The following is an 11502-nucleotide window of genomic DNA, read 5'->3' as shown; positions in this document are numbered from 1 at the left end:
TCGGGGAAGATCAGTTTGGATTCCGAAGAAACACTGGAACACGTGAGGCAATACTGACCTTACGACTTATCTTAGAAGAAAGATTAAGGAAAGGCAAACCTACGTTTCTAGCATTTGTAGACTTAGAGAAAGCTTTTGACAATGTTGACTGGAATACTCTCTTTCAAATTCTGAAGGTGGCAGGGGTAAAATACAGGGAGCGAAAGGCTATTTACAATTTGTACAGAAACCAGATGGCAGTTATAAGAGTCGAGGGACATGAAAGGGAAGCAGTTGTTGGGAAGGGAGTAAGACAGGGTTGTAGCCTCTCCCCGATGTTATTCAATCTGTATATTGAGCAAGCAGTAAAGGAAACAAAAGAAAAATTCGGAGTAGGTATTAAAATCCATGGAGAAGAAATAAAAACTTTGAGGTTCGCCGATGACATTGTAATTCTGTCAGAGACAGCAAAGGACTTGGAAGAGTAGTTGAACGGAATGGATAGCGTCTTGAAAGGAGGATATAAGATGAACGTCAACAAAAGCAAAACGAGGATAATGGAATGTAGTCGAATTAAGTCGGGTGATGCTGAGGGAATTAGATTAGGAAATGAGACATTTAAAGTAGTAAAGGAGTTTTGCTATTTGGGGAGCAAAATAACTGATGATGGTCGAAGTAGAGAGGATATAAAATGTAGACTGGCAATGGCAAGGAAAGCGTTTCTGAAGAAGAGAAATTTGTTAACATCGAGTATAGATTTAAGTGTCAAGAAGACATTTCTGAAAGTATTTGTATGGAGTGTAGCCATGTATGGAAGTGAAACATGGACGATAAATAGTTTCGACAAGAAGAGAATAGAAGCTTTCGAAATGTGGTGCTACAGAAGAATGCTGAAGATTAGATGGGTAGATCACATAACTAACGAGGAAGTATTGAATAGGATTGGGGAGAAGAGAAGTTTGTGGCACAACTTGACCAGAAGAAGGGATCGGTTGGTACGACATGTTCTGAGGCATCAAGGGATCACCAATTTAGTATTGGAGGGCAGTGTGGAGGGTAAAAATCGTAGAGGGAGACCAAGGGATGAATACACTAAGCAGATTCAGAAGGATGTAGGTTGCAGTAGGTACTGGGAGATGAAGAAGCTTGCACAGGATAGAGTAACATGGAGAGCTGTATCAAACCAGTTTCAGGACTGAAGACCACAACAACAACAACAACAACAACAACATTTATTTCAGAGCGATTATCATAAGGTAAGTCAGTACCAAATCGCAATGAGTCTTCTAACAACAGCACTATTGTCTGGTGATTGGAACCAAGTTCTCTGGGGGAAAACAGGCTGTGAACTGACGTAGCTGTGTGTCTGTTATAGATTACGATCAAATCCCACACACTCATTACACTTTGGGAAATAGATAGTTAGTTGCCATAAAAAGAATAATTACAGTTTGAGTAAAATGGGGTCAAAGTTAATTAGAATTGTGATCAATAACGTCGTTGCACAGTGTACAATAAATGACTATGCTCAACTGAGTGAAATAGAGCAGGTACGGTTTTGTAAACGGCTTGTGTTGAGGGCAGAATGTTAACGACCAGCTCCGCAGTCACGGCCATGTACCGAGGCTGCAAGAACGGCCACCATAGCGGGTGTTTTTGAGTGTAAAACTAAAATGTTGTGCTCCAAAAAATATGGCTTGGCTGAACCCAGTATAATATATTACTTGATTATCAAAGGCGGTAATGATTCACCAAGTAGGTTTGAACTGAGCAATTCAGTCCTTGTTCACATATTTGAAGAACAGGTAAAAACTTTATTAGTTTTTAATCAGTTTGAAAATTACGCAGTAAAATTCAGATGAAACAATCGAGACAAACAATCAAGAATTAAAATGTAATGTATCGTAATAAAGTGATTGTAGATTACAGCGGAGTGACCCGTCTTGCAGATAGTACCAGCAGACCTCACCAGATAGCAGGACGACCGAAAGCTCGAGAATTATACAGATTTATGATTTCAATCTTTTATTATCTATTAGTTGCCGTTGTTACACGTGACCTACGTCCCTGAAGATATTTCAGCCGGTGTTTCACAGTTATTTTAATGGTCAAAATCCATAGGAAATTAGAAATGTTGAGACAGGTTGTTGTGATAGTACCAACAAAAGTCACTAGATTGCAGGCCGATCAAAAGATCGAACAGAACCCGAGAGTTCCCGAGCTGTGACGTAAACTGTTCGAACAGTTGGAGTCGTGTTGACACACATCCCTGGTTTTTAGGCGGTTTTCCACATCCCACTAGATGAATACTAGACTGGTATCCAAGTCACGGAGACGTGTCGCGAGTCGATAGGTCGCGGCCGGCTTTGCAAGTGGGTTGATCTTTGACCAGAGAGGGAGCGGTTACGGTACTGATGACTAACTGCACCAACGCCAATTAAAAAGCAAAATAACAGAGGGGCCCGTGATCACGGTTAAAACTTAATCACGATTAAGTTGTCTCTGTGCCGCACCAACGTGGGACGCCCTTTACCAAAACGCGGTTAGCTAATTGGGAGTTTGACCGCGATTAACTACGTGTGTTACAAAGGAAGGCGCCCATATACATGCAAGGGTGTTGTAACCGCCTTGGTCTGTGGTACTCACGTGCGCCTTTCATATCGTTGGCGTAACGTGAGCGTTGTTACTGCACTACGGAGAACAAGAAAATGACGCCGAATTTTTCCAGATTCGAAGTAGACATAGTTTTGGAGTTTGATGCCTCCAATTCAAGTATATTAGAGTGTAAAAAGACGGATGGTTGCACAGTTAGAGAAAAACTGGATGCATGGGAAAATATAGCAACACAATTTAATTCAGCTCCAGGTAAGATTAAATTTTATTTGAATCATAAATCAATAAATATCTGGTACTAATGTAGATTAAAACACTATTTTTCATGGTGCTCAGATTAATACTGAATTACAATTCAAGATACACGCAGAAACATATCAGCTACTACAAAATATATCCATTTCAGGTGTAACAAAAAGAAGGCCTGAAAGGCTTAAAACATGTTATGAGAATTTGAAGAGGAGGTAGCAGAAGGATTTGGCTGAAGAGAAGGTTCAAGTCTATAAAACAGGACCTAAAAAGTCCACACGAGGCAAAACTACTGGAAATAGTTGGCTCATCATTGAAGCCACTGGAAAATACCTTTGATTCGGATGGACAGAACAGTCTAATAATGGATCTAAATATACATGTAGTTGATGATGGAGCAGTTGGCGATGCCAGCAGTACCACAAACAGTAATGCAACTTGTAATTGCTGCTGAAACTGGCGAAAGCCTGTTCCCAGCACAGGTTATTATAGAGAATGTTCAACAATCCTTCTCCAAACCTTCAAGTGTAGGAACACAAGAAACATGTAATCGGAGAAGGATGCCACCGAAACGTAAACCAACTTCCTCCTCTGCACTGGACAGTGTGATGCAGAAGAAGGTGGAAGTACTCCAGCAGCAAGTGGAAATGATGAAGAGAGAACATATGAAAGAAATGAGAATAAAAAATCTCAGACTTTTGGCATGGAAGGAAAATTAAAATATTGGAAACGGAAGAATTTTACCGAATGTAATGCAAATGCTTAAAAAACATCTTGTTATTTGTGCACTATAATAATTTCAAATAAAAATAATTACATATTTTACATGTATTAAGTAACAGTTTACCTCAGTGAAAATGTTAATCAATTATAGTGCGACGAATTGTCCGTCCTGGTAATGTGTCACACGATACATTTGTTGACCAGGAGGCATTGGCTCATTATCGTCGATAGTGGGGGCCCCCCTTGCTACGTAATAGCCTCAGCAGCTGCATAATTTCTGTATCTTCTGGTGGCTCTTCCTTGCTTGTGCTCCTTGCAATATTATGCAAGACAGCTGTACTCACTATAATTGCCATTGTCTTTTATGGATCACACCTCATTCACATAGATAAAATGGGGAATCTCCTCTTCCACAAACCATATTGTCCCTCCACAGTGTTCCTTGTTGTAATGTGAGTCCTATTATATTGGTGCTCTGCCCCACTCTGTGGATTTGAAAGTGGTGTCAATAAATAAGGTCTGCATGCATAGTAAGTGACCGACTGGTATTTCACCATTTTCAAACTGTGCCCTTCGGGCGCAATTACGAAATATTGCACTATCGTGCACAGAACCAGGCCACCGAGCCACGATGTCCCGTATTATTAAATTAAGGTAGCTGAGTGTTTGACAATTAAAGGAGAAATGTGATTTCCTGTTGCGGAAAAGTTCTGCATTCTCTCCCCCAGGTGACTGAATCCTTATGTGAGTGCAATCCACTGTACCAATGACTCCAGGAAATCCAGCCAGTGTGATGAAACCATCCATCACAGAGCGTACTTCCGCTCGAGAAGGAAACTTTGTGTATTGACGAGACATTGTTGCTATGATTGCCGACACTTCACTTATTATTCTTTGTGCCGTTGTAGAATGTACATTAGCACTATCACCAATTACTATATGAAATGCTCCAGTTGCATATGCCCTTAATGTCATCAGAAGTCTCTTCATGGGCGAGACCGGATTATTTTGGTAAGTTGGAAATTCTAACCTATGGTGGATTTGATCCAATAGCCACCACACTGTTTCTTTTGAAAGACGAAACATCTCTTCAAATTTCCGATCACCGTAATCCTCGAAAGGATTTCCCCTTTCCGCAAGTACACCAACACGGTTACGACGACTTATATGTTGAAGATACAGCATTTCTTCGTCTTCTATGCCATGTAAAACGTCAAAAAGCCCTGCCGTGTTACGTGTTTACAATAAGTTACCTGCGATCAATTCAAGATAACTGACCCTTCGAGCTCGGTTAACTTTAATCGTGATCAAATCCCTTGATTAACTTTGATCTAGGTTGGTGCAGCCGAATATCGAGTTAATCAGAGTTAAATGCTGACTTGACGGCGGTTAAATTTTAATCGGCGTCGGTGCAGTCGGCCCTGAGTCTGTGGCGGCCGCGAGCGCGCTCTCTTGCTCTCCCTTCAAATGGAAACAGCGAGCAGGAAGGAAGTAATGTGGAAAACAAGCGGTCAGGTGTGTCCGGTCATTGATACCTGCGCTGAGTGGCTTGGACCGTTCCAGGGGGTCCTGAATTTATATATAGTTAAGGCTCACCGGCCACTTGACCATCTTCTTCTTCTTACGGGAATCGGCAACGCGCCGCGAGTAATGAGTGTAATGGGCGGGGGCACTACGAATGTAATGCGGGACGATACGTTGAGAATGTGGGTTTCGCGGGAGGCGTGCCAGAGATAAATCCCTGCAGTCGCGCTATCCTCTGGGTCCTCGGTGGCTCAGATGGATAGAGCGCCTGCCATGTAAGCAGGAGATCCCGGGTTCGAGTCCCGGTCGGGGCACACATTTTCATCTGTCCCCGTTGACGTATGTCAACGCCTGCAAGCAGCTAAGGCTGTTCATTTCATTATAATTAGTTATGAATTTGTCGCTGTGCTGGGCCGTCGGATACGCGGGGCGTGTCTTTGGCGGCAGTTGAAAAACAGCGAGTTAGAAGATCAGAACAGCGCGACGTGACCGAACGGAGCCGGGAGACGACAGATGGCAGCAGCGGACCGCTGCAGGCTCCAGGGTCGCATTTGGCTGTTGCTTTCCAGCTGCAGAGACGATAGCGGCCATATGCTTGCAGCCAGAAGCAGGCTTCCTGCCAGCCTTCATTTACACGATGAGCAGCACCTGGAAAGTCACGCTAGAACTCAGTTCTCATGTCTCGTACTTCCTAACGTGGTTGTCATGTCAACCAATCCTCCTTGTGCGCCCCTGTCGGTGTGTTTGTCTAAGTGCGAGCTCGCTAGTGTATGATGTTTGGGAAGTGAACTTTCCTCACGGCAAGCCATTATTACTGCGACTGGAACCTGTCGTCGTGTTTGGCTAAGGCCAGTCTCCCGTGGGGAAACTCCTAGTGTGTTTACTGGTTACACATTTAATATTTTCCCCCGTGATGCATATGTGTAATCGTTTTGCTGCGTTACAAATTTAATGTTACTTATAGGTCGTCTTAGCACTTAGCGCTCAAGTGAGTGTTGTTTACTAATTGTTAAATACACTACTGGCCATTAAAATTGCTACACCAAGAAGAAATGCAGATGATAAACGGGTATTCATTGGACAAATATATTATACTAGAGCTGACATGTGATTACATTTTCACGCGATTTGGGTGCATAGATCCCGAGAAATCAGTACCCAGAACAACGACCTCTGGCCGTAATAAAGGCCTTGATACTCCTGGGCATTTAGTCAAACAGAGCTTGGATGGCGTGAACAGGTACAGCTGCCCATGCAGCTTCAACACGATACCACAGTTCATCAAGAGTAGTGACTGGCGTATTGTGACGAGCCAGTTGCTCGGCCACCATTGACCAGATGTTTTCAATTGGTGAGAGATCTGGAGAATGTGCTGGCCAGGGAAGCAGGCGAACATTCTCTGTATCCAGAAAGGCCTGTACAGGACCTGCAACATGCGGTCGTGCATTATCCTGCTTAAATGTAGGGTTTCGAAGGGATCGAATGAAGGGTAGAGCCACTGGTCGTAACACATCTAAAATGTAACGTCCACTGCCTAAAGTGGCGTCAATGCGAACAAGAGGTGACCTAGATGTGTAACCAATGACACCCCATACCGTCACGCCGGGTGATACGCCACTATGGCAATGACGAATACACGCTTCCAATGTGCGTTCACAGCGATGTCGTCAAACACGGACATGACCATCATGATGCTGTAAACAGAACCTGCATTCATCCGAAAAAATGTCGTTCTGCCGTTCGTGCACCCAGGTTTGTCGTTGAGTACACCATCGCAGGCGCTCCTGTCTGTGATGCAGCGTGAAGGGTAACCGCAGCCATGGTCTCCGTGCTGATAGTCCATGGTGCTGCAAACGTCGTCGAACTGTTCGTGCAGATGGTTGTTGTCTTGCAAACGTCCCCATCTGTTGACCCAGGGATCGAGACGTGGCTGCACGATCCGTTACAGCCATGCGGATAAGATGCCTGTCATCTCGACTGCTTGTCATACGAGGCCTTTGGGATCCAGCACAGCGTTCCATATTACGCTCCTGGACCCACCGATTCGATATTGTGCTAACAGTCATTGGATCTCGACCAACGCGAGCAGCAATGTCGCGATACGATAAACCGCAATCACGATAGGCTACAATCCGACCGTTATCAAAGTCGGAAACGTGATGGTACGAATTTATCCTCCTTACACGAGGCATCACAACAACGTTTCACCAGGCAGCGCCGATCAACTGCTGTTTGTGTATGAGAAATCGGTTGGAAACTTTCCTCACGTGAGCACGTTGTAGGTGTCGCCACCGGCGCCAACCTTGTGTGAATACTCTGAAAAGCTAATCGTTTGCATATCGCAGCATCTTCTTCCTGTCGGTTAAATTTCGCGTCTGTAGCACATCTTCGTGGTGTAGCAATTTTAATGGCCAGTACTGTAAGATTTAGTTTGCGTCGCGCATGTGGAAAAAAAAATAGAAATTTGTAGGTCTTATGGGACCAAACTGCAGACGTCATCGGTCCCTAAGCTTACGCACTACTTAATCTAACTTAAACTAACTTGCGTTAAGGACAACACATACACCCACGCCCAAGGGAGCACTCGAACCTCCGAAGGGGGGAGCCGTGATAAGACGCCATACTATCGCGCGGCTACCCCGCGCGCCGCGCGTGAGATGCATTCTGTTTGTCGTGTACCAATAACTGCACTTTCTGTCGTATGTTTTGGGTACTCTCCTGGATGTTGAATCCTTGCTCAAGAGTGCGAATGCTGATTGATGTGTGGACATTGTATTTAGTATACAGGGTGTTTCAAAAATGACCGGTATATTAGAAACGGCAATAAAAACTAAACGAGCAGCGATAGAAATACACCTTTTGTTGCAATATGCTTGGGACAACAGTACATTTTCAGGCAGACAAACTTTCGAAATTACAGTAGTTACAATTTTCAACAACAGATGGCGCTGCGGTCTGGGAAACTCTATAGTACGATATTTTCCACATATCCACCATGCGTAGCAATAATATGGCGTAGTCTCTGAATGAAATTACCCGAAACCTTTGACAACGTGTCTGGCGGAATGGCTTCACATGCAGATGAGATGTACTGCTTCAGCTGTTCAATTGTTTCTGGATTCTGGCGGTACACCTGGTCTTTCAAGTGTCCCCACAGAAAGAAGTCACAGGGGTTCATGTCTGGTGAATAGGGAGGCCAATCCACGCCGCCTCCTGTATGTTTCGGATAGCCCAAAGCAATCACACGATCATCGAAATATTCATTCAGGAAATTAAAGACGTCGGCCGTGCGATGTGGCCGGGCACCATCTTGCATAAAACACGAGGTATTCACAGTGTCGTCTAAGGCAGTTTGTACCGCCACAAATTCACGAAGAATGTGCAGATAGCGTGATGCAATAATCGTTTCGGATCTGAAAAATGGGCCAATGATTCCTTTGGAAGAAATGGCGGCCCAGACCAGTACTTTTTGAGGATGCAGGGACGATGGGACTGCAACATGGGGCTTTTCGGTTCCCCATGTGCGCCAGTTCTGTTTATTGACGAAGCCGTCCAGGTAAAAATAAGCTTCGACAGTAAACCAAATGCTGCCCACATGCATATCGCCGTCATCAATCCTGTGCACTATATTGTTAGCGAATGTCTCTCGTGCAGCAATGGTAGCGGCGCTGAGGGGTTGCCGCGTTTGAATTTTGTATGGATAGAGGTGTAAACTCTGGCGCATGAGACGATACGTGGACGTTGGCGTCATTTGGACCGCAGCTGCAACAAGGCGAACGGAAACCCGAGGCCGCTGTTGGATCACCTGCTGCACTAGCTGCGCGTTGCCCTCTGTGGTTGCCGTACGCGGTCGCCCTACCTTTCCAGCACGTTCATCCATCACATTCCCAGTCCGTTGCAATTTTTCAAACAGATCCTTTATTGTATCGCTTTTCGGTTCTTTGGTTACATTAAACCTCCGTTGAAAACTTCGTCTTGTTGCAACAACACTGTGTTCTAGGCGGTGGAATTCCAACACCAGAAAAATCCTCTGTTCTAAGGAATAAACCATGTTGTCTACAGCACACTTGCACGTTGTGAACAGCACACGCTTACAGCAGAAAGTTGACGTACAGAATGGCGCACCCACAGACTGCGTTGTCTTCTGTATCTTTCACATCACTTGCAGCGCCATCTGTTCTTGAAAATTGTAACTACTGTAATTTCGAAAGTTTGTCCGCCTGAAAATGTACTGTTGTCCCAAGCATATTGCAACAAACGGTGTATTTCTATCGCTGCTCGTTTAGTTTTTATTGCCGTTTCAAATATACTGGTCATTTTTGAAACACCCTGTACATACTGGTTCTTTTTATGAACTGCCGAGAGAAAAATAAATTGCTTGACTTAGCCTTGTAGGTAGCCTGTTTATATATTTGTATGTTGGCAGCGCTATAGATTGTAATTGATATCGCTGACAGCGCTCTGCGCCCTCGGTAAGAGACTCTGTGATTGGACAGACTAGCAGTTAACAGCGAGTGGAGCGCTTTGACACGTGTCCTTCATGGAGACTCGGTGTTTGGTAGGACATGCATTGTAAGATGAAGGTGGATGTAGTTGGTAATGTTTGCGTAGTGGAATTATTAACGACTATATAATGTTTGGAACTGGATGGAACATGAATAAGGTAAAATCTGCTAAATACATTGTTTGCTCTTTAACAAAATCTTTCTTTTGCTAACCAGATGCCTCTTAGTAGTTAGAGCATACAGTAGTTAGAATCTTTTTATTTAACTGGCTGTAGCTGCTTTTTGTTGTAGTTCGTGTTATGTAGGTTTTCTGTGAGGTAAGTGACTTATGAAGAAGTGCGGGATATTTATAGGTTTTCTTCAAATTCAGGGCCATTCTTTTGAGTTAGTTAATTGAAGTTGGTTGGTTGGTTGGTTTTGGGGAAGGAGACCAGACAGCGTGGTCATCGGTCTCATCGGATTAGGGAAGGATGGGGAAGGAAGTCGGCCGTGCCCTTTCAGAGGAACCATCCCGGTATTTGCCTGGAGCGATTTAGGGAAATCACGGAAAACCTAAATCAGGATGGCCGGACGCGGGATTGAACCGTCGTCCTCCCGAATGCGAGTCCAGTGTCTAATTAATTGAAGTCATGTTGTCATTGCAGAAAAGTCAGATAGCGTTGGGTTTGTATATTCTGGTAATAAATGAATAGGCTAAGTTTGAGTTGTCTTTGTCAGGGAAAATTCTGTAGGTCAGTGTTGAAATGATAAAAATAAGTAACGAGACAGTAGGTTCAGTCGCACTATGCAGTTTAAGTAAACACAAAGAAGTTTCACCTACTCATTTATCTCCGTGGACCCAAACAAAGAAGTGTCAGTCTGTGAGTCTCTGAGGTCAGCAAATTCCTGCAGTATTTTTATATGTATCTGCTCTTTGTTTTAAAATTTGTACTTTGTGTGTTTCAGAAGCAGCTAATGTGGGTGTCTTGGACAGACTGTTGTGAGGCGTGCTTGTACCCGGTGACGTCAGGGCCAATCTTGTTCACGCTCCTCGGCTGCGGAGTCAATCTGAGGCCTTCGTGCCTGGTTTTGGGAAATCTGTTGTTTCACTAATGTGTTGCGGCTTTTATAGTTTGCTTCAGGATATTTAAAGTGCTCTCTGCTCTGTTGAAACCTGACTGCCTGTACTGCTACTTGAAAGCCGATATGAAATTAGAAATTTTAATTGTGCTTCAGTTTTCCCATTTCATATTTCACAGCTGATTTTGCTTTCCTTCAAGCTGCGTTTGTTTTGAAGTTGCCTTTTGTTATTAATAAATGCTGCTCAATCTTGTAATCTTTAAAGAGTGATGTTCAATACACCCACTCGTCCAGTCCTTCCACGTCTCATCCTATAAGGGCACAGCATCACGCACGCTACAGTCCCGCCACAGTTAAATGATTCGCAAATATTAAAAAAAAAGCTTTCGCTCACTCTAGTATGAGCAACAATTACACGTAGACAGGTGGGGTACACATACTGTGTCCTGGGGAAGACACAGGAGGTTTAGGGGTGGCGACGGGAAAGTCATCTGACCACCTCTTAAACTAAATGTGCTTTATCCGCTAATAACCATGTGAGTCTTGCGTCGATACAGACAAAGGCACAAGAAGAAGAAGTAGTTCCTGTTCCTATCAGCCTGAACGTATGGTCCCAAGTTATGGTACGAAGAACACTCCAAACCAACAGAGAATCTCCTCTGGTCTCCTTTATTACACTGCAGGTTTAACACCTTGTTAGGCTGTCGTTGCACACGATACCTTGTATCATCTGCGGAAAAAAATATTATGCGAAATTGCGCCCCTGCGGACGACATTACAAGCCTCCAGTCAACTAGTGCCCGGTTTCCGTGTTGTTAGTCCACTGAAGACGGGCAGCCTTGTGTGCCCC

General features: G+C 44.1%; 1 non-coding gene across 1 annotated transcript; it reads left to right on the top strand.

The window, feature by feature from the left end:
• Positions 1-5328: 5328 nt before the first annotated feature.
• Trnat-ugu lies at positions 5329-5402 on the top strand. Its single transcript has one exon. It is a non-coding gene; the product is annotated as a tRNA-Thr (tRNA).
• Positions 5403-11502: the final 6100 nt, after the last annotated feature.

Source organism: Schistocerca piceifrons, chromosome 2 (genome assembly GCF_021461385.2).
Source record: "Schistocerca piceifrons isolate TAMUIC-IGC-003096 chromosome 2, iqSchPice1.1, whole genome shotgun sequence".
Classification (NCBI taxonomy): Eukaryota; Metazoa; Arthropoda; class Insecta; order Orthoptera; family Acrididae; genus Schistocerca; species Schistocerca piceifrons.
This window is presented reverse-complemented; position numbering and strand designations above follow the sequence as displayed.